Source organism: Zea mays, chromosome 5, assembly GCF_902167145.1.
Source record: "Zea mays cultivar B73 chromosome 5, Zm-B73-REFERENCE-NAM-5.0, whole genome shotgun sequence".
NCBI lineage: Eukaryota > Viridiplantae > Streptophyta > Magnoliopsida > Poales > Poaceae > Zea > Zea mays.
The window spans coordinates 159,044,518-159,056,981 of NC_050100.1; positions in this window are offsets into that span (position 1 = coordinate 159,044,518).

A 12,464-nucleotide genomic window follows, 5' to 3' on the forward strand; every position below is an offset into this window, starting at 1 on the left:
GGCGCACCGGACACTGTCCGGTGCACCACCGGACAGTCCGGTGTGCCAAGCCGAGCTGGAGTTGGCGACACAGAGCCAAGTCTTTTCCTTTTCTTCTCTCACTGTTTCTAGCACTTAGACAAAACACATTAGTACTCAAAACAATGTACTAAGTCTAGAAACGTACCTTTTTCTTTGATTTACACTTCTCACTTTACTTGGCACATAAGAACTTATTTAACCGTGTTGGGCACTTAATCACCAAAACATTATTGAAATTGCCCAAGGGCACATTTCCCTTTCAATCTCCCCCTTTTTGGTGATTTATGCCAACACATCCAAAAGCAACCAAAAGAAGTGCAACATCAATGCAATTGAGAACCAAATTGTTTTTGCACAAGATTTGACATATTTGGATCATTCTTTGCCACCACTTGGTTTGTTTTTACAAATCAAATTCATTTTCCTATCTCTAAGTCAAACACACTTGTTTGGGCAAATCGAGAGATATTCCAAGAGAAGGATTGATCAAGTACCAAAAACTCCCCCTTTTCCCATAATCAAAATTCTCCCCCACAAGAGACCAAATTTTGCAATAAGAATATTTTGGACAAATCAAAAATTCTAACTCTAGTATTTTCAAAATTCACAAGTGGTTGGCTGATCCATTTGCTTTGGCCTTAATTTCTCCCCCTTTGGCATTAAGCACCAAAACGGGATCATTTTTGGCCCTTTAACCCCATTGCCTCACCAAAAATGTCAATTTAGAGCAAAAAGGCAATGAGAGCATAAGAATGAACTTGGAAGTAATTACACTATTACCGGAATGCAGTGGAAGTCTTTGCATTGTCCAAGTCCACATTTCTCTTTCAATGCACCTTTTAGACTACATCAAGTATACTCAAACAACCAGGTTAGTCTCAAAAGGTCAAGTTGTATCACATCTCCCCCTAAATATGTGCATCACTTGAATATGGACTTGTGAGGTCCGGGGATGTCATGTACAACTTGAGCACCACAAATATACGACGAGTAATGTAAATGCTTCAAAATAACATGATCAAAGGCATAAAACACATGTATGCTATAGATTAATCCAAGTTACGCGAATCTAAGACATTTAGCTCACTACGCAACCTGCAAAAAGTTTTCTCATCCAACCACTTGGTAAAGATATCGGCTAGCTGGTTCTCGGTGCTAATACGGTACACCTCGATATCTCCCTTTTGCTGGTGGTCTCTCAGGAAGTGATGCCGGATGTCTATGTGCTTAATGCAGTTGTGTTCAACAGGATTATCCACCATGCGGATTGCACTCTCATTGTCACATAGGAGTGGGACTTTGCTCATATTGTAGCCAGAGTCCCGGAGGGTTTGCCTCATCCAAAGTAGTTGCGCGCAACACTGTCCTGCGGCAACATACTCGGCCTCAGCGGTGGATAGGGCAATGGATGTTTGTTTCTTTGAACTCCAGGACACCAGGGACCTTCTTAGAAATTGGCATGTCCCCGATGTGCTCTTCCTATCAACCTTGCACCCGGCATAATCGGAGTCTGAGTATCCAATCAAGTCAAAGGTAGATCCCTTTGGATACTAGATCCCGAAGCAAGGCGTAGAAACTAATTATCTAAGAATTCGCTTAACGGCCACACGGTGACATTCCTTGGGGTCGGATTGATATCTAGCACACATGCATACACTTAGCATAATGTCCGGTCTACTAGCACATAAATAAAGCAATGATCCTATCATAGACCGGTATGCCTTTTGATCAACGGACTTACCTCCTTTGTTGAGGTCGACATGCCCGTCGGTCCCCATCGGTGTCTTCGCGGGCTTGGCGTCCTTCATCCCAAACCTCTTGAGAAGATCTTGAGTGTACTTCGTTTGGGAGAGGAAGGTGTCGTCCTTGAGTTGCTTCACTTGGAACCCAAGGAAGTATGTCAACTCGCCCATCATCAACATCTTGAACTTTTGTGTCATCACCTTGCTAAACTCCTCACAAGACTTTTGATTAGTAGAACCAAATATTATGTCATCGACATAAATTTGGCACACAAAAAGATCACCATCACAAGTCTTAGTAAAAATAGTGGGATCGGCTTTCCCAACCTTGAAAGCATTAGCAATTAAGAAATCTCTAAGGCATTCATACCATGCTCTTGGGGCTTGCTTAAGTCCATAGAGCACCTTAGAGAGCTTGAACACATGGTCGGGGTACCTGTCATCCTCAAAGCCATGGGGTTGTTCCACGTATACCTCCTCCTTGATTGGCCCGTTGAGGAAAGCGCTCTTTACGTCCATTTGAAACAACCTGAAAGAGTGGTGCGCGACATAGGCTAATAAAATTCGAATAGACTCTAGCCTAGCCACAGGAGCAAAAGTCTCCTCGAAATCCAAACCTGTGACTTGGGCATAACCTTTTGCCACAAGTCGAGCCTTGTTTCTTGTCACCACCCCGTGCTCGTCTTGCTTGTTGCGGAACACCCATTTGGTTCCCACAACATTTTGCTTTGGACGTGGCACCAGGCTCCAAACTTCATTCCTCTTGAAGTTGTTGAGCTCTTCCTGCATGGCCTACACCCAGTCCGGATCCTGCAAGGCCTCTTCTACCCTGAAAGGCTCAATAGAAGAGACAAACAAGTAGTGCTCACAAAAATTAGCTAAACGTGAGCGAGTTGTTACTCCCTTGCTTATGTCACCTAGAATCTGATCGACGGGGTGATTTCTTTGGATCGTCGCTCGGACTTGAGTTGGAGGGACCTGTGGTGCTTCTTCCTCCATCACTTGTTTTTCCTATGCTCCCCCTTGATCCAGTCCCTCTTCTTGAGGTACCTGTTCACCATCTTGAGTTGGAGGATGCACCATAATGGAGGAAGATGGCTGATCTTGCTCTTATTGTTCCTGTGGTCGGACATCACCTATCGCCATCGTGCGCATTGCGGCCGTCGAAACATCATCTTCATCTATGTCATCAAGATCAACTTGCTCTCTTGAAGAGCCATTAGTCTCATCAAATACAACGTCGCTAGAGACTTCAACCAAACCCGATGATTTGTTGAAGACTCTATACGCCTTTGTATTTGAGTCATACCCTAGTAAAAACCCTTCTACCGCCTTGGGAGCAAATTTAGAATGTCTACCTTTCTTCACCAGAATGTAACATTTGCTCCCAAATACACGAAAGTAAGAAACGTTGGGTTTGTTACCGGTAAGGAGTTCATACGAGGTCTTCTTGAGAAGGCGATGTAGGTAGAGTCGGTTTATGGCGTGGCAAGCTGTGTTCACAGCTTCCAACCAAAACCGCTCGGGCATCTTGAATTCTCCAAGCATCGTTCTTGCCATGTCGATAAGCATCCTGTTCTTCCTCTCTACCACACCGTTTTGTTGTGGTGTGTAGGGAGCGGAGAACTCGTGCTTGACGCCTTCTTCCTCAAGATACCCCTCAACTTGCAGATTCTTGAACTCAGACCCGTTGTCGCTCCTTATCTTTTTCACCTTTAGCTCAAATTTGTTTTGAGCCATCCTTAGAAAGCGCTTTAGGGTCCCTTGGGTTTCTGATTTATCCTGTAAAAGAACACCCAAGTGAAGCGGGGAAAATCATCAACAATTACAAGACCATACTTACTTCCCCCGATGCTAAGGTAGGCAGCGGGTCCGAAGAGGTCCATGTGAAGAAGCTCCAGTGGTCTTGTTGTTGTCATCACATTCTTGCTGTGATGAGTGCTTCCCACCTGTTTCCCTGCCTGACAAGCTGCACAAGGTCTGTCTTTCTTGAAACAAACATTGGTTAGTCCTAACACATGTTCTCCCTTTAGAAGTTTATGAAGGTTCTTCATCCCAACATGTGCTAGACGGTGATGCCACAGCCAGCCCATACTAGTCTTAGCTATTAAGCATGCATCTAGATCGGCCTCCTCTTTCAAAAAATCAACTAAGTAGAGTTTGTCGTCTAATACACCCTTAAAAGCTAATGAACCATCACTCCTTCTAAAGACAGATACATCAGCATTTGTAAAAATACAATTGTAACCCATGTGACACAATTGACTTACAGACAGAAGGTTGTAACCAAGTGACTCTACTAGAAATACATTCGATATGGAGTGCTCGTTGGTGATGGCTATCTTGCCCAAGCCTTTGACCTTGCCTTGGTTCCCATCTCCAAATATGATCGTATCCTGGGAATCCTTGTTCTTGACGTAGGAGGTGAACATCTTCTTCTCCCCCATCATGTGGTTCGTGCATCCGCTGTCGATTATCCAGCTTGAGCCCCCAGATGCATAAACCTGCAAGGAATTTAAGCTTGGGTTTTAGGTACCCAACTCTTGTTGGGTCCTACAAGGTTAGTCAAAATAGTTTTTGGAACCCATATGCAAGTTTTGTCTCCCTTGCGTTTGGATCCCAACTTCCTAGCCACTACTTTTGCATTCTTACATGAAAGAATAAAAGAAGTGTTGTAAGCATGAAAAACAGTAGTGGGTTCATTGCACATTTTCCTAGGCACATGAGATACAACATTATTGCGCCTAGTCCTATTTCTACTACAATCATAAGTAGAGCTGGAAGCAATCATAACATGATCATAGTCTCTATCATTATAAGTATTCCTAGAAAATTGAGAGCACCTAGAAAATTTTCTATCATAAATGTAGGCATGACACTTTTGAGAACTACTAGCCATAGGGGCCTTCCCTTTCTCCTTGTTGAGAGCGGGAGCCTTTTGGCTTGTTAAGTTCTTGGTTTCCTTTCGAAAACCAAGTCCATCCTTAATAGAGGGGTGTCTACCAATAGTGTAGGCATCCTTTGCAAATTTTAATTTATCAAAATCAATTTTGCAAGTCTTAAGTTGAGCATTAAGACTTGCCACCTCATCATTTAATTTAGTAATAGAGGCAATATGTTCATCACAGACATCAACATCAAAGTCCTTGCATCTATTACAAATAATGACATGCTCTACACATGAACTAGTTTCATTCGCTTTCTCTAGCTTAGCATTTAGTTCATCATTTAAGCTTTTTAAACTAGAGACCGATTCATGGCAAACAAACAATTCAGAAGATAACATTTCATTTCTCTTAATTTCTAAGGCAAGGGATTTTTGCACACTAACAAATTTGTCATGTTCCTCATATAAAATATCCTCTTGTTTTTCTAACAATCTATCCTTTTCATTTAGAGCATCAATTAATTCATTATTTTTTCTATTTTAGCTCTATCTAAACCTTTAAATAAACTAGAGTAATCTACTTCATCATCAGAAGAATCATCATAGCTAGAAGTAGTGTACTTAGGGGTATCTCGAACATGTACCTTCTTTTCCTTGGCCATAAGACATGTATGGCGTTCATTGGGGAAGAGAGAAGACTTGTTGAAGGCCGAGGCAGCGAGTCCTTCGTCGTCGGAGTCGGAAGAGGAGCAGTCTGAGTCCCATTCCTTTCTAAGGTGCGCCTCGCCCTTTGCCTTCCTGTAGCTCTTCTTTTTCTCCTTCTTCCCGCTCTTTTCTTGTCCTTGGTAACTATCATTATCGGGACAATTTGCAATAAAGTGACCAGTCTTACCGCATTTGAAGCAGGATCACTTTCCCTTTGTTTTGTTCTTGTTGGGGTGCTCCTTGCGTCCTTTAAGTGCGGTCTTGAAGCGCTTGATGATAAGCACCATCTCATCTTCGTTGAGGCCGACAGCCTCCACTGAGCTACCTTGCTTGGTAGTGCATCCTTGCTGCTAGTTGCCTTGAGCGCAACGGGTTGCGGCTCGTAGACGGGCAGAGGGCCGTTTAAGGCGTCATCTACATACCTTGCCTCCTTAACCATCATGCGCCCGCTTACAAATTTTCTGAGTATCTCCTTGGGTGTCATTTTTGTGTACCTGGGATTTTCACGGATAAGATTCACAAGATGGGGGTGAATAACTGTAAAGGACCTGAGCATGAGTCGGACGACGTCGTGGTCCGTCCATCTTGTGCTTCCATAGCTTTTAATCTTGTTGACCAGGGTCTTGAGCCTGTTGTAGGTTTGTGTTGGCTCTTCTCCCCTGATCATGGCGAATCTCCCTAGCTTGCCTTCCACCAGTTCCATTTCGGTAACCATTGTAGCATCATTTCCCTCATGCGAGATCTTGAGGGTGTCCCAGATTTGCTTGGCGTTGTCCAAGCCACTTACTTTATTATACTCGTCCCTGCAAAGAGATGCTAACAACACAGTAGTAGCTTGTGCATTCTTATGAATTTGCTCATTAATAATCATAGGGTTATCCGTACTATCGAAATGCATTCCATTTTCCACTATTTCCCAAATGCTAGGATGGAGAGAAAATAGATGACTACACATTTTATGACTCCAAAATGAGTAGTCCTCTCCATCAAAGTGTGGAGGTTTTCCTAGAGGAATAGAAAGTAAATATGCATTCAAATTGTATGGCATGCGAGAATAGTCAAAAGAGTAGTTTTGATTAACCGTTTTCTTCTTTGATGAGGAGTCATCGTCGTCGTGTGGTGAAGAGGACGAGGCATCGTTGTCATAGTAGATGATCTTCTTGATGTGCCTCTTCTTCTTCCCGTCTCTTTTCTTGTGACTCGAGCCTGAGTCGGTAGGCTTGTCATCTCTTGGCTCGTTGAAGACGGACTCCTTTTCCTTGTCGTTGACCACCATCCCCTTTCCCTTAGGATCCATCTCTTCGGGCGGTTAGTCCATTAGATGAAGAGTATGACTCCGATACCAATTGAGAGCACCTAGAGGGGGGTGAATAGGTGATCCTGTAAAATCAAACACTAAATAGCCACAAAACTTAGTTATTAAAGTGTTAGCACAACTAAGTAGTTTCGAAGCGAGTTCTTGTGGATAAAACAATCACAGAGAAGGCAACACAAGAGACACGTGATTTTTATCCCGTGGTTCAGCCAAGTAACACTTGCCTACTTCCACGTTGTGGCGTCCCAATGGATGAGGGTTGCACCCAACCCCTTTCAAGCAATCTAATGATCAACTTGAATACCACAGCTTTCTTCCTTATAGTCTTTTTCCCATTTGTGAGGATCTCCACAATTTGGAGTCTCTCACCCTTACAATTGAGATCACAAAGAAAGAACAGAGTAAGGTTGGGAAGAGCAACACACACAAGACCCAAATACGCAGCACAACCATGCACACAAGTCAAGACTTGAGCTCAAATGACAACTTAGGGAGTACACAACTCGAATGGAGCCCAAATCACTAACACAATGAAGCGAATGCGTGAGAGTGGAGTCTGGATGCTTGAGAATACTTAGAGAATGCTTGGGTGCCTCCTCCATGCGCCTAGGGGTCCCTTTTATAGCCCCAAGGCAGCTAGGAGCCATTGGAGACAAACTTGGAAGGCCATCCTTGCCTTCTGTCGATTGGCGCACCGGATAGTCTGGTGCGCCACCGGACAGCTACTGTAGCCTGTCTGGTGCACGAAATCCTTCCAAATCGGGCACAGTCGACCGTTGCAGCTTCGGGCCCGTTGGCGCACCGGACACTGTCCGGTGCACACCGATCAGACCGGTGCCCCCTGCCGACCGTTGGCGCGACCATGTGTCGCGCGAAGATTGCGTGGTCGACCGTTGGCGCAGGCGACCGTTGGCGTATCGAACAGTCCGGTGCACCACCGGACAATCCGGTGAATTTTAGCCGTACGCCGCAGTCGATTCCCGAGAGCAGCCATTTCACCGGAGACAAGCCTGGCGCACCGGACACTGTCCGGTGCACCACCGGACAGTCCGGTGTGCCAAGCCGAGCTGGAGTTGGCTGCACAGAGCCAAGTCTTTTCCTTTTCTTCTCTCACTGTTTCTAGCACTTAGACAAAATACATTAGTACTCAAAACAATGTACTAAGTCTAGAAACATACCTTTTTATTTGATTTACACTTCTCACTTTACTTGGCACATAAGAACTTATTTAACCTTGTTGGGCACTTAATCACCAAAACATTATTGAAATTGCCCAAGGGCACATTTCCCTTTCAAGGGGGTGCCGGGTGCGAACGGTCGAGCACGGTGGCGGTCGGAGTGGAAGGGCGAGGGTGCCCAGGGAGTTGCAGAGCTCGGGCTGGACCGAAGCAGGCACCAGCTAGGTGGCGTCTCCGGCGTAGGGGCGTTGAGCGAATGCGACCAGGGGAGTGGTGCCACACGGTCGGGGGAGGGAAATGAGGGCGAGCAACACGAACACGAACCAGGGGACGTGGCTGGGGTATGGCGTACCTATGGGAGTGGTGCCACACAGTCGGGGGAGGGAAATGAGGGCGAGCGTGCACGCGCAGGCGGCGGGGGGGGGGCTCGGTGTGGATGCCTCCGTTGTTGTGGGGGTGGGGCAGGAGAGCGGATGGTGGGGTGTGTGCGACGTGGGGGAGGCGGGATGACCGGAGGGGATGGGGTCGATAGCGGGGGTTCAGGCCCCAAGCTGCGCGCTGCGGCGGCGGCGCCCGACCCCTGCATCCTCGACGACGCGCTCGTCGAGATGTTCGGCCTCCTCCCCGCCAATTCCCTCCACCGCTTCAAGTGCGTCTCCAAGGCCTGGTGCGGCCTCGTCACGGACCCGCTCCACTGCCAGCGGTTCGCGTAGACCCTGACGGGGTTCCTCTGTCGCGTGGACGGCGACGGCGGCACCGAGAGCTCGCAGCTCACGCGCCCCAACGCCACGGTCCCAGAGCGGAAGGAGACCACCCGACGGTTCGTCAACGTCTTCGGGATGGCGGAGCCGCACCCCGACGCCTCCCTGTCCTTCCTGCCGCCTCCCGACGCCGAGGGGCTGCACGACGTGATCTTGGACGCCCACGACGGTCTCGTCCTCCTGGCCCGCGCCCGGGGGCACAAGCCCCCCGACCTCCACCCGCCGGCGTGCTACCTCGTGTGCAACCCGGCCACAACACGGTGGGCGTCGGTGTCGGGCTCCGGCTGGGTCCCCAGCGCCTCGCAGCAGATGGCGCTCACGTACCTGCTATTCGGCGGCGGAGGAGGTGGCGGATCCGCGTAGAGAGCGGTGAACCTTCCATAAAATCGGCGGACGCGAACCTTCCATTGACGGCGGCCGATGAGGAGGCGGCGGATCCACGTAGATAGCGGCGAACCTTCCAAAAAATCGGCAGACGCGGACCTTCCATTGACGGCGGCCGATGAGGAGGCGGCGGATCCACGTAGATAGCGGCGAACCTTCCAAAAAATCGGCGGACGCGGACCTTCCATTGACGGCGAGCGAGGAGGAGGTGGCGGCGCAGTGAGGGGGAGAGGAGGTGGAGGTGGCATAGGGGCGCGGACGCGCGGGTGGAGGCCGGAGGCGCCAGGGCGAGGGCACGGTGGATCCGCGACGCCTTCCATGACGGGCGGTGGGGAGGATGGTGGGGGATCCGCGGCAAGAAAGGGTGGGAGGATCCGCAGCACCTTCCATCCGCGACAAGAAATGAAGAAATCAACAGGGTGATCCGCGGGCGTTGATGGCGGGGAACTAAGGCAGAACCGTGCACCACCGTAGACTGTGGACGCCTACAATAGCGTCTTAAGGAGTAGTAGAGATATAATTGTACGAGGCTCTATTAGAGATGTTGAGCTAGTCTGTTCGCTTGACTTTAATCTGTACCAGTTTCTACTGCTTCTATAGTGTTTTGTCATTATGGATTACAGCTGCAGCAGTTAAAATATTTGGCTTTAATACGAAGCGAACATGTACCATTATCTCCACCAGATTCTATTCTAGCCATATCACACTTTTTATTTTAAACTTTAAACTGTACTCTTAAGCATAATGTAAAACAATAATTTGTAAACATGACCCTTACACTAGATCTTAGAAACTCTCTCTCTAAACAAAAGGCACCCTGTTTCCCGTTCGTGAGAAATTCCTCGCAGACACGGGCGCGCCTACTCAACCGAGGCCAACAAGTCAAGGCGAGTGCGGAGTAGAGGCACAAGGTCGGATGCCTAGAGAGATTTCCCGGTCGCCTCCGCCATTCCGCCGGCGAGGCTCCCCTCCTTTGCGGTACGCTAGCCGGAGAAACAGACGAGATCGGAGCCGCTCCCCTTACGCCTCTCGGTACTCGTCCCCTACCCCCTACCCATTTTCTCTGTTTTTATCTCTAGGTTTCTTTTTGTCAGAGCTTGGATTCAATTCTTTCTGTTTTATGCTTCGATGTCGATGTATTAGCCCGGCTAGGTCCTGTTGTACAAACATGAATCACTTATTGATGATTACCCTTCCATCTTACAGTAGTTTTCGGCGGACATCAGGTGGGCTTGCTTGCTTGCAAGGCCTCGCGAATTTTGTCCAGGATTTTTGAATGATAATGTTTCTTTTCTCCCATGAAATGTTATCAAATATCAATGTGAATCTGGGACAAATAAAACAAACAGAACATGAGCGTCCAATCTGATTTCAAAGAAAAAGCATCTGAAATCAGATAGTACTACCAACATATCGATACTAAATCACATGGCCTGAAAATGGGCAAGCCTCTCCCAACACTCTTTTTCCTGTTGGAGAGTATATGGACATGTCCACTCTACTACTTGTAGTTAATTATAATTAGTTAACATTATAAGCTTTTTTTTTCCTGCTGTTGCATTTTCCTGTTTTAAAGGTCAACCTTTTCATTAGGCGAAAAACTCGTTCTCCTTCTCCACTATGGGATAGGAGCAACTCACCAAGTCCAAGAAGGCATAGAAGCCCACTATCTCCAAGGAGACACAGAAGACAGAGAAGTCGGAGCACTACAAGTTCATTAGAGAATAACCCATCCAGTCCAAGTCACGCATCAGAGAAAATAAATTCCTCTGTAAAACAAAGGCTGGAAGAAGAAAAGAAAAGGTACCCATGTCCTTTATTGTCTTCTAGGTACACACATTGCTATCTTTGCAAGTCCACCTTTTGTTCCCTCTTAAATTCTTATAGTCAGGGCTGTTCGCTTCGAATTAAAGCCAGTTGTTTAGACTGTTGCAGCTGTAGCCCATAGGGACAAAAACACTGTAGAAGCAGTAGAAGCTTCGGATTAAAGCCGTCTGTTTCAACTTTCAAAAGATGCAATCCATAGAGACAAAACACTGTTGAGATATTAGGAGTGATTCTTCTGTTTTGCACATGCAATGGTGTTTCAACTTTCAAGCATTAGCCTCTTTACGGTCTACTTGATAACTTAGCTGTACTATCCCACATAATTTGAATTGATTTTGATCAGCAACAAAAAAATCAACATATTTCCTATTTTCCTCTCAAGAAAAAGTTGCCATTACAAAACTTCTGGCTTCCAAGTCTTGTGCATAGCTTTGCTAAATTGGTCACTGAAATTCAAGCTAACAGTTCAGCTATTCGGTTAAACCAAAGGGTTTCTATCAATTGAATTGCATTCATAAATGGGAGATTCATAGAAGACAATTTGATGCTTGTTCAACAAACGGCTTAAATTCTATAATCATCCTTAAGCTTGAGATCACAAGGCCCTTCCTCCTATGGTCATGAAAAAGTTGGGGTTTTACATGGTTTGGTGTGATAATATTAACGGGCTGCTCCTCTCTTCCTCAACACTGGTGCTTCTTAATGGAGTGCCCGTAGACATTGTTCGTCCTCATAATAGACATTCTTAGTCATATGGTTTATATGGCTTGGTATGAAGGATCGGTGTAGCCATTAGCCTTTTGTGCTTTGTCAGACCAGATTTTCTCTTATGCGGATGATATCATCATCTTCCTCGGTCCATCTGCTAATGATATTGGTCTAACCCTTCATATTTTAAACCTCTTTGGAGATGCATCAGGGGTGCACAAGAGTAATGTTTTCCCCATCTAATGCACCAAGACAGACTTTACAAATACACAAGAACAGCTACCATGTGAACTGCAGTATTTTATTTGGAAAATATTTGGGAATTCACCTCTCTTTGAAGAAATTGACTGTCTCACATGATTGATAAGGTAGCTGACTGCCTTTCTGGCTGAAAAACTGATCTTTTAGCGTGCGCTGGCCCAAGGATCTTCATCTGGTCCGTGCTCACATTGATGATAGTGTATTTGACAATGGCTATGGAACTCCTGTCATGGGACCATTAAGACGATTGATAGGATTGGAAGGGGTTTTCTTTGGTGAGGATGAGAATATCCATGGGCCATTTCTTGTGGCTTGGACCAAAACTTGTCTCTGTCTGGAGCTTGGTTGACAGGGAATTTCTAACCTTCAAAATATTTCTTGGCACTATTAATGAGATGGCTGTGGTTACAAAAAACGGAGCCAGATCTCGCCCTTGGCTGGCTTTTCCTATACTGGTCCACCAATGCGCCTGGTGCCTTCTTTTCTGTGGCTGTGATTTCAGATGGGACCATTAAGACGATTTATAGGATTGGAAGGGGTTTCCTCTGGTGAGGATGAGAATATCCATGGGCCATTTCTTGTGGCTTGGTGTTGTGGCTGCTGCGTGGTGGTAGGCGAGGGGTATGCAGGGGAGAGTGGAGGAGGAGAGTGGCTTGAGAACAAGAACGCAGAACG